This window comes from Lissotriton vulgaris, chromosome 6, assembly GCF_964263255.1.
Source record: "Lissotriton vulgaris chromosome 6, aLisVul1.2, whole genome shotgun sequence".
Classification (NCBI taxonomy): domain Eukaryota; kingdom Metazoa; phylum Chordata; class Amphibia; order Caudata; family Salamandridae; genus Lissotriton; species Lissotriton vulgaris.
In genome coordinates, this window is record NC_141694.1 from 849,533,463 (window position 1) to 849,545,065 (window position 11,603).

Genomic DNA, 11,603 nt, shown 5'->3' on the forward strand with positions numbered 1-11,603 from the left:
TTCAACCCTTTGGTAGCTTGGCACAGAGCAGTCAGGCTTAACTTAGCGGCAATGTGTAAAGTATTTGTGTGACACTTCAAACAGTAATTTAAGTGAAAACACCACCCAGAAAGGATCCCACACTAGGTTAGAAAAATATTACTTTCTTAAATGAATAAAACAAGACTAAAACAACAAAAATCCAATCAGTAAAACCGGAGATATGGAATTTTAAAGATTTTAGTGAAAGTAGCATCCCAAAGCGCCAACTGTGGATATTTGGTCATGCCAGCCTGGAACAGGTTGACAGTGATAGAGCATGGGCCAGCTACAGAGACCCATTTAGGCCTGCTGAACAAAGTACCTTAAATCCTTGTTTGGGAAGCATTGTGAAGATCTATGTCAAAGATGCGTCATGCAGCTGAAGCAATGCAGGGTAGACTCACGGATGGCAGAGCCCAGGTGCAGATGCAAGGTTTTTGGAAATCTGTTGTGTCTGTGAAGCTTCAGATCAGGAGGCCAGACAACCAGCTCTTGAAGTCATGGTATGAAGAAACTCAGCGTCTTTGAAGAGTGGTAAGACTATTTCCCATGTGAAAGACTTACTGAAAAGATTTTATTTACGAGTGATATAATGTTTGACACTTTCGTTTGTTGAATATTTGTGTCCATGTATTTCAAAATTCAGTTCATGTCGCTAAAGGAACATATAATAGAGATATAATCTGATTTTAGTTCAGTTGCCCGGAAACAGTAGTGCACACTGTGTCTAGAGCCCTTGTTCTAGGTTTTTTCTTTTTTCTTATTTCAGGTGGGAGAGGGTTGAGCCCCCTCACAGAGTACACACAAAGTTTAAAAAATGAGTTTACTAGTTTACATTTAGTTCAAGAGATTGAGTCACATTTGAGTGCAACACAACTCCCTTTTTTTTATTTTTTAACTTTCTACAAGGGGTATTTTCAAAATTATAGTTTAAAACCCGACTTCACAATAGATAGTGATTTTTCATTACAATTCCATAGACACCAAAAATGGCCAGGTTACTTGTTCCTATTTAGAAAATACACTTATTTTTCACTACCAGGACATGCAAAACTTTAAAGTACATGTCCACCTCTTCAATTACACGGCATCTCGCCCCCGGCCCGCCGGGCTCTCCAAGGCCTAGCCTCGGGGTAACTTATATGTATTAAAAGGAAGGTTTGGACCTGGCAAAAAGTTTATTTTGCCAGGTTGAAATGGCCGTTTAAACTGAACACACACAGGCTGCAATGACCTGAGGCATGTTTGAAGGGCTCCTTAAGTGGGTGGCACAATCAATGCTGCAGGCCCCCTAGTAGCATTTAATTGACATGCCTGGGCACAGGTAGCGACACTTTATTAGGGGCTTACAAATAAATTAAGTGTGCCCATTTGGAACAAGACAATCGTACCATGTTCTAAGGAGCAAGCACAATCACTATCGCACTGGTTATCAATGGTAAAGAGCACAGACTCCTAGGGCCAGCATAAACAGAGTCAGCAAAACAGGAGGTCTGAAGGCACAAAGTGTAGGGGGAAAACCGCAGCGATATTCTGAATTGGATCATATTGGATATGTTTCTGGCCTTTTTGATGGCTTGACTGTTGGCTGAAAATAGATTTACAAAGTATAAGCTCCTTTTCAATTGGTTTTTGGATATATATATAATCGTATTAATAGAAAAATTTAAATCTATATCCATTTTTCAAAAGTAATATAAACAATAACTAGAAAATGCAAAATATTTAAAAAATAACAATTATAAATATACAATATCTTCAAAAGTGTTGGTCTTTGAATGAGTCAGACTAGCTAATCTAACTCCAATTTAACCTAAAGTAGGAAAAGTGTTAGACTTTGGAGGGTTAGGTGTACGATTCCGACTGCAACGTACACAAAACAGAGAATGTGATGGCATTTGGAGGGGTCAGATTTACTATTCCCACTCTAATCGAAGCAACAGTTGGGAAAGTGTTTACTTTGGAGGGGTTACATTTACTGTTCCCACTCCAGTGTAGGGGAAAACATGGAACCTGTTTATTTTAGGAAAAGTTACATATACTGTTCCAACTTGTAATCAGTAAAAAACAAACATTTAAATAGCTAACAGAATGAAGGTATAAAACCATTAAAAATGGAAAATATATGCAATATAAATAAATAAATTAAATATAAATAAAAGAAAATGTATTAATACAAAAATAATAAAAAAGGTAAAGAAATACATTTAAAACAACACACACTCCCCTTCTTATTACCCCCCAAAATCCAGTAATCCCCAAACAATGAAAATAAATTATAAATAAAACAATAATAAAATAAAAATAATAGTTACATCAAACAAATAAATATCTCCTTACAAATCCAACAACCCACAACTAAAATATAAATGATTAATTAACGTGTACAAAAAAGTACATTAAAATGAACTTAAGTCATTCAAATAGCAATTAATTAATTAAACAATTTCAAAACATCATCACAAATTTAATATTTATTTAATATAAAAATGCTACAAAATGATAAATGACTAATTACATTTTGTTTAAACACACATTAAAAATTACAAACGACATAAAAAATTAACACTAATGTAATAACCCTATTAACGCCAAAAATACATATAACTAATATATTTAATAATTAAAAATGATATGAATACAACTACATTAAATATATTGATATTATAATATTTCCAGAAACCATATTATATACATAAGAAACGATGCTATTACCTTCTGTGCTTTGTTTATCGATATTTTGGTAGTGACAATATTTTGACAAGATATTTAAGTAACATAATATATGTTTTTTATCGATATTTGTGTCAGTCACCTAGAAGGGCCTGCCTAGTACACAGTTCAAATCAATGTCATAACGCTGTAGGCTGTACGCAATGCATCTCTGCACTACATTTGCACACGGGGATCTCCTACATGGTGTAAAGTCTGCTTAGGTCTGAAGGAGGAGGAGTAAGCCTGGAAGTCGATGACTGTTGTCAATTTCAAGGAACAGCCACTTGGATGGCTGGGAATCACAGACATCTTGGGGAATTCTAAGTCAAACATAGGAAGAAAGATGGGGAAGTCTAACTTTGCTCACAAGGGCTTAGAGAATCGGACCCACAATGTTCACATTTAGATAAAGTCCTGCAACTTATAGTTTTATTGACAATGTTTTGTCACAATGCGTATTTTAGATGAATTTAAAGTTACTAGGCATTTTAGTAGTTTTAGAAACTCGGCTTTTTTCTATTTGCATAACTTTCGATATAAAGAAAACTACATTTTCTTTTGAAATCAGGTGTTATTGCAAGTCCATTGTGCTTTGCAAATAATTCGTGTATATCAAGAAACTATAATGGACACCTACTTGTATTCATTTTATTGTTAAGACTCTTCAAATAGTGAAACTTTTGCCCAAACATATGAGGTTCTTGCTCAGCTGGCTAAAACGTTAGAAAAGTGCTGTATTTAGGCCGTAAAACTCTTGATTACATCCTAAAAATTGCATGAAATAAAGCTGGTTTAACGCCATCGGAGAGTTACAACTTTTTCAACTTTCTAGACTCCAGCAATTCCTGCCCTCATCGCAATGCAATCTAGGTCAGAGAAGCAGAGGACTGCAGTATTAATCTTGAATTTTGCAGTAACTTTCCCAAAAATCTCACCATTGACGATCCCTGCCTCATCTCTCACAGCAGGTGTTCCTTCGCTCTCTAGTCATACTGAACGTTAGATGTTTGTTTAACTCTAACAGGTGGGTGAAGCAGACGAGCAGCAGTGAGAACTATTGCAATTATACTTGAAAGTATGTTTCATATCAGCCAGGGGATTTTGGAGTACTTTTTATTATATTGCTCTAAAAAAAAATGTCACCCTTCTCTCATTTCGACGCACTGTCAATATTGGATTTTACACAGTGTTTAGTTTGTAAAAGAATAATTGGCTTATTTATGAGAGGCTTGTGCCATTGGAGCATCACTTTTTTTGACGCTCGGCGATGCAGACCTCTGAATCATATCTGTGAGACGATGCAAAGCCATTCTGTGTGGCGTTGCATGCAGTAAGACAAGGCAGCACAAGTTGCTGCGTTGCCTTACTCTGCGCCAGGGAGGTGTTCTATGAGTGTTGCGGTGGGTTTTCCCATGCAACACACATGGATTTTGACACTACCCCTGATTTACTTAATCACGCACATCTGGGGCAGCGCTAAAACCTTATGCCTCCCAGAGCAGGAGTAACAATGAGAAATATTTTTCTTTCTTTTCTTTTTTTCCTCTTTCCATGTATGCTGCATTCTGCAGCACACATACAAAGAGGAAAACGCCTCTTGGGATTGTTTGTGTGCAGGAAGGTGGCCCTTCTTGCACAAAACCATCCTGCTTGCTGTGGAGGCATCCTTGCATCATGGTGCAAGCTTGCCTACATTGGTGCTAGGCAGCAAACTGTGCACCGTCGCAGGGGGAAAGACAGGAATGCACCAAATACGGTGCATTCCTACCGTTTCAGATTGGTATAGGGCAGCGTAGCAAAAGACCTTGAGGCACTGCCCTACGCCAATTCCTCATCAATGAGGCCCTAAGTGCCAGGCCCAGAGTTTTTCTCAGAAGCCGACGGCCAGTGCTATAGAGTGTCAGTGTGCTGAATACCAAGGCTTGATAGTCATGGTTCTGCCTCATGCCTCTTTAATCCACTACCAGACTCTCTCTGCCTCTGTATAGCGCTTGTGCAGGTTCCTGCTTTCTACATTTGTCATGGTTTATAGTCTTTCTCTTCCTCCTTGTGTGTTTTCCCTCTCGTGCTCTAGGTCAAAGTCTGATTTGGAAAAATAAGGAGTGGTCACCAAAAACGAATGGTGGGTCTCACCTACAACCACACGCTCAAATTAAGCACTGGTATCACAACTATCCAGTTTAACACTATTCAATATACCAACCTCAGAAAATTTAGGTTTGAGTTGTCTTTGCAGGGATTTGATTTGGGAAGCTACTCCATAATGGCAGTGGAGCGCCGCCCACCCCTGCTGAAAGCCAGCAGAGGTAAAGGACAAAAATAAAATGATAATAAAAATGTTTTATTATCATTTTATTTTCTATCCTGCAGGCTGCCAGCCGATTGAGGGGCGGGGACATTCATAGTGACACTGCAGCAAGAACCAGTAAGGAGGAGGGAGTAGTGGGGGCACTGCTAAGTGCGTATGAAGGGTTGGTCTGCCTCAGAGAGCCAGCCAAACTGTCATGCGCACTTACCCGTTCTCCAACCTGAGCGGAGTTGTTCAGCCAGATGGAGAGGCAAAACAGACTCTCAGTGTTTGTCTGAGCGCTGAACCATGGCGCTCAGACCATTCACATCGCGGCTCTCATGCTGGGAATTGTAGTCCCAGCATTAGAGCAGTGCTGGGATTGGCAGCTGGGAGCCTGAGCAGTGTGCAGCCGTTCCTGGAAGGAGGCAAGGATTGGGAGGAAGGTGGCAACTGTCTGAGCAGGTAAGTGCTATTTTATGTATTTATAATTCTGTCTTTTTTGTGTTCCTCCTTCCCCCGCCCACCCCTTCACAGTATAAATAGCTGCTACTGGATCTGATCTAGCAACTTTCAAATCACAGCAGACTTTTTTGCGATCAGTTACCCCGCTAGGTTGTATTTCTTGTAATTTACATTTATTTGCTTTTCTTTTGCACCATTTTGCACTTTAGGCATGTTGTCCTAAAACACCCTTTTCCGATATTGAAAAGTTTGGTGTTTTTTTATGGATTTATTGGCCCGGGCAATTTTTTAAGTGGCTAAAATGAATTCAAGTTTTCCACTCATCCATTTTTTGCGATGTGATGCTGCAAGAATTCCCAGACATGTTTTCCCATGCTCACTGTGTCACTGGTTTCAAGCTGTGTCTCACTACCAGGGCCAATATAGGTTGAAACTTGTCTGGGAATAACTTGTATTACACAGGAAAAGGCTGCGACACGAATGTGGCTGTGGGATGAGGCTAGATTACAGCAGTCCATCCTTCTCTGAAAGCAACCTTTGACCCTGCAGTCCACCATTAAAATGCCAGAGTGGCAGAATGACCAGTCCAGCCCTGAAAAGTACCAAGACTGATTTTCATATGGCCTGTCACCATCTTGAATGGCAGATTGGACAAAAAGAGAATGGACTAGCAGCCCTGAGTAATTAACAGCGGCTGAGATTAATTTAAGTGTTTCACCCACCACCTTTTTTATCATTCTAATTGGATAACATGAGCACCATTGAGTTTGGTAATAATTGCATACATTAATAAAAGTGCAAGAAACAATGTTGTTTGCGATGTGGTTGAGAAAATAATGACCAACATGCATTTGTATAAATATCTTTTGTGAGAGAGATACCTGAATATGTTGGCAGTCCAGCTTCATAGGTCTGAGGTGCTTTGAACAGGTAGTGTTGTTCACATGTCAGGTTGAATGTTCCACCCTGTTGAAACAGTTACTCTTGAGATGAATAATATTCCAATATGTACATTGCATGGCAAATCAGTTTCTCTGATGGAGTGATGGCCATATGGTGGAGTCAGTCACATGGCAGATTGCTTGACACAGCCTAACAATCTTTGAGGCTTAATAAAATGGATACCTATTAGATATAGGACATAAAAATAATGTCATCCATTGTTGAGCCATGTTATTTTATTATTTATTTTATTTATTTATTTATTTTAAGAATTTATAGAGCGCGACTGTCACCGTTGCATGCATCCTGGCGCTAATAGAATCCAGACTACAGACGGCAGTGAAGTATGCCTGGGGAGCGAAGGCTAGCCAGGGAAAAGCCAAGTTTTTACCTTTTTCCTAAACTGCATAAGTTCATTAGTGTTGAAGGACTGGGTTTTCTTAAGACCCAGCGGTGCCAGGGATAACACCTAAAACCTTCGTGGGTAACCTGTTCCGGCGTACAAATGACAGAGACACGGGACACTTCCTTCGGCGTCAAAGATTCGAGGTTTATTACTGCAGGGAACACAGAAGTCACAGGAAGTACAACATGTGTAGGTTCGAGGAGTCTGATTCGACTTGCCTCTGTGGGTCGCTCCTTTTTATACAGTTCTAATGCATTGAACATCATGGTACACAAAAGGTTACAACTCGGTTCCCATCGTAAAACCATAAGGGGTTACTTTCATGTATTCCAGGCCCGGAACATAAGTACGGAAACGTTTGGTGGCTCTCAACTGTAAAAACCCATCTTCCCACCATTTCAACAATAAACAGATCGAGGAAGGGACAGAAACAGGTGCAGAGGAAGACAGAAACAGTGGGGAGATCGGAAAGGGTGTAAAAGGGGAGGTATCAGGGAACACGAGCTGCAGGCATCAAAGGGGACGTGCCTAATGAATGCACAACTAAGACAATAGACCGGCACGGCAAGATGAGCCTCGAGCGGGGCCATCTGCCTTACAGTGCCGTCCCCCTCATCATAAAGACACTTTCAAGGGAAACGTGTCTTCCGCAAGAGTTTGGGAATCCCAGGGTCGCGAAGCTGACACCGTCCGTTTGCTGGCTACTTGAGGGCAAGAGACAAAATGGATGCCGCATCTAAGATGGAACCCGTGGGCTCAGATGTAGAAACCCACGAAACAAACGAACGGTTTAGGCTAGCACAGCGAAAACGCGTACACCCACTAAACTCGTCATTTGCGGTTCATAGATACCAGACTCGACCATATTCGTACGAGTCAAAAAAACACCACTTACGATCGTCACGGAACCTCAGACGCTCCTTTTGCCCTCATGTAGGCAAGCACTAGTCGGAATCATATTCGATATTCATCAGACCATCTAGATGTTGCTGCAACATAATTCTATCCATCAGAGCTCCTTTGGTAACAGGCGGCTGTCTTATACACGTCGTAGCACAGAGGCCACATAAGGCAGGACCACACTGCACACAAAGGCAACACGTGAACAGAAATGCTACAACAACCCCGACGATCATCAGAATTTTCCAACCCCAAGTCGACATTAGGCCCAAAACCACCCAAGTAGCGTCCAATCCCCTACGTCCACGTGTATGGACTCAGAGATTTTATGCAACTTTGAGATGGCTTGATAGACAGTCGGAGCGTTATCTGGAATGAAAATACAGCAGCTCGAATGGATCACCTTACATACTCCACCTCGATCTGCTAAAACAACGTCTAAAACCATACGGTTTTGTAACGTCATGAGCCTATCCGCCTGAAGTTCTGCTGTGATGTTACCAAGGGCACTGGCAGTGATATTAGCTGTCGATTCCACCACTCGGGTCAACTGTCTCAGGTTCCTACTATTAACCATAGGTCCCCAAAATGGAAAGAAACCCTTGAAAAAGTCTCCTGCCTCTTGACCGGCAGTGTCCTCTTCGCTAATCACGCCCCTCACAATTCGAGTCTTGTGGTAATCGGAGGCGACTGTAAAAGTCGGAGGCAACAAATTTGCAATATAACATGTGCCCGCAAAGTCAGAGGGCAACCACGTATAGGCACGATCATGACAGACAAAGTACGTACCCTTGGCAGTCAGAAACACAGGGGAAGAGAGCATCGGTAAGACATACGTCTCGGAGCAAGCACTCTCTCCAAGATGAGCTCTCGGTCTTCGGCCACGACCTTTTAGACAGAAATTACCAAGGTGGGGTACGATCCATATTGGAGACTAGCTTCTAAGCTGTCTTTCACCCACGAGCGCACTATACTCAGCCTCACTCAGATCCCTATAGGCTCGCACCTCCTCCTCTGGGATGAGCGACGGCTCATAGATATCCCTATCTAAATCAGCGATCGCTATAGCCAAAGGCTTGTGGTACGGACCGGGACCAAAGTGCGGTGGACGTGGCTCTCGATTGGGGTAGGAATCTAGTGCACTTCGAAACATTGTTTGGAATGCTCGAGCTGAACCCTGGGAACTATAAGGAAGGACCAAGTACGGAATTCCCTTATCGGTGGTATGTGGCATCAACCCACACACCCAACAATTGGTAGTGTTAACCACCAACTGATGTTGATGAAGGAGCTGAATAAAGGAATTATTCATAAATTCCGCACGTCTGGCCTGCTCGTGTTGGGGTAAGATGTGGAAGGAATGAGGAGAAACAGTGGAGGTAGTTTTAGGTTCAGGAGAAAGGGTAGGTGAGGCAGAAGGCAAGAACGTCAATATCAAGTAATACACCCCACCCACCAATAGCAAAGAAACAGTTAAGAACAAAAGGAACACTTGAATCATGAAGCATTTCGTGCAAATAATTTGCTGCAACTTGAATCTTTGAGCCTGAGCTTTTTCCAAATCCACCAGCTTAAAGAACGGCATCCTCTAAAACCGTCCGCAACGTTTCTTGACGCACTTCGTTCTGTGTAGCAGTAGTCAATCCCCAGGAGTTCCCAGGAACCGACGGCCTTTGACCTAGTGTCAAGACCTACTAACCAGAAGGAAGTACACGCGCGGCCCTACGGTTCACCCGGATGTAAGGTAATTTATTTACAAATATACACAAAATCTCCTAGCTGTGGAAGCAAAGAACGGATATGGAAACAAACTCACAATATTTACAAAAACCAAAATTATACGAGTGTGCTCAGACTGACTGGTGTCAATGGGGTGATGTGGGTGTCAAGGGAGAAAGCAAAAACTTTTTTATTTGTCCTTAGTATTGGATCTCAGGAAGTATCGGCTTCTCCCGGGACGTGTCTGTTCATCAAACAACTGATCCGATGGTGAGACAGAGTTCTGCCGGTCAGTCAATTGTTCAGATCTTGAGTTTGTAGGTGGCAATTGTTCAACAATGTCGTCCTGCTGCGCTGAGGGTTCTCCAACAAGCTGAGCGTCGCTAAAAGGGACGAAGGTCTGTGCAGTTTCCGTTTCAGACGAAGCAATGCCCTTCCTCACCCACGAGTCTGCCGGTAAAGGTATAGGTACCTTTTTAGTATGGGTGGCGTGCACCCAGTGTTTACGGCCTTCCAAACGAACAGCAGTCCTCGTGGTGAGAAGAACTTGGTAGGGTCCAGTAAAGCGGGGCTCAAGGTTTCGTTTGCGTCCGAAGTTCCGCGTCACCACCCAATCTCCAGGCTGGAGCTGGTGGCCTGAACCCTCCGTCTGCGTCGGCAGTGCTTCAAAGACCTGTTGGTGAATTAACCTCAGTTTAGCAGTCAGATCATGCAGATAATCGATCAACATTGGATACTCAGGATCAGAGAACACACTCGGTCTAGGAACCCCCCAAACATTCGCAGGGCGGCCGAACACAATCTCGTAGGGACTAAGCCCTACTCGGGAGTGTACAGTCGCCCTAGTAGACAGAAGGGCTAGAGGTAAGGCGTCAGGCCACGAGAGACCAGTCGTAGCCTGAACCTTCGCCAGCTTCAATTTAAGGGTGCCATTATACCCTTCAACCAAACCTGCTGACTGGGGATGATTGGTGCTGTGGAATTTCTGGGTAATTCCAAGGCCTTTACACTCTTCATCACACTTCCCACAAACTCACTTCCGTTATCAGACCATACAATTCGTGGCATTCCATACCGAGGAAAGTATTCCTTCAGCAGGATTTTCGCAGTGGACAAAGCGGTATTATCTTTGAGAGGGTAGGCCTTGATTCATCGGGAGAATGCGCAAACCACAACTAAAACGTATTTCAGGTTATTGCATCGCTCCATATGGATGAAGTCTAGCTGAATCACTTCAAAGGGACATGAAGGGGGGGCAAAATGGCCAGGAGGTGTAGGGGTTCCCTTTCCAGGATTGTACATCATACATATCATACAATTCTTAACCAATCTCTCAGCACACTTCGTGATACCATCATTCTTCCATACAGGGGACAACAACTTGCAAATACCTTTCGCACTAATATGTGCCAAGCCGTGTGCCATCGTCACAACAGCTAGTACATACGCATCTGGCAACATCCACCTCTTCTTCTCCGACAGATCAATCCAACAACCATTCGCATCCAACTTTCCCGTACTCTCTTTCCACTTCGTCTTTTCAGTTTCGGTGGCCTCGTCCTGAATCATTTTCACACTCTCGATGGTATCCTCACACATACTAGTCTCTGTAGGCCACCTAACCGAACTCGTCACATACATTCTGGTACTAAGATTCCGAGCAGTCTCCTTAGCAGTTTCATCAGCGAACGCATTGCCACGACCAACATCATCTGTCACCTTACGGTGTGCACTACATTTAATAATCGCCACCTGCTTAGGCAATGTAAGTGCGTCCAAAAGATCATTCACGAGCTGTCCGTGTTGGATCTTCGTACCATGTGATGTCATAAAACCTCTCTCTCTCCACAAACGTCCAAAGCTATGCGCTACACCAAATGCATACTGACTGTCGGTAAACACATTCACCCGTTTCCCTTTCGACAACACACACGCTCTAGTCAAGGCAATCAGCTCTGCCGCCTGAGCAGAATTCTGATTCAATCTCGCAGTCTCCACAACAGTATTCAATGTCACCACAGCATACGCAGTCGTTACATCGCCATTCGGTAACTTAAAACATGAACCATCCACATACAAGGTCCCATCGGGATCTTCTAATGAAGTATTTTTCAGGTCTACACAACCTTTCGTTTCCTCTTCCGTTCG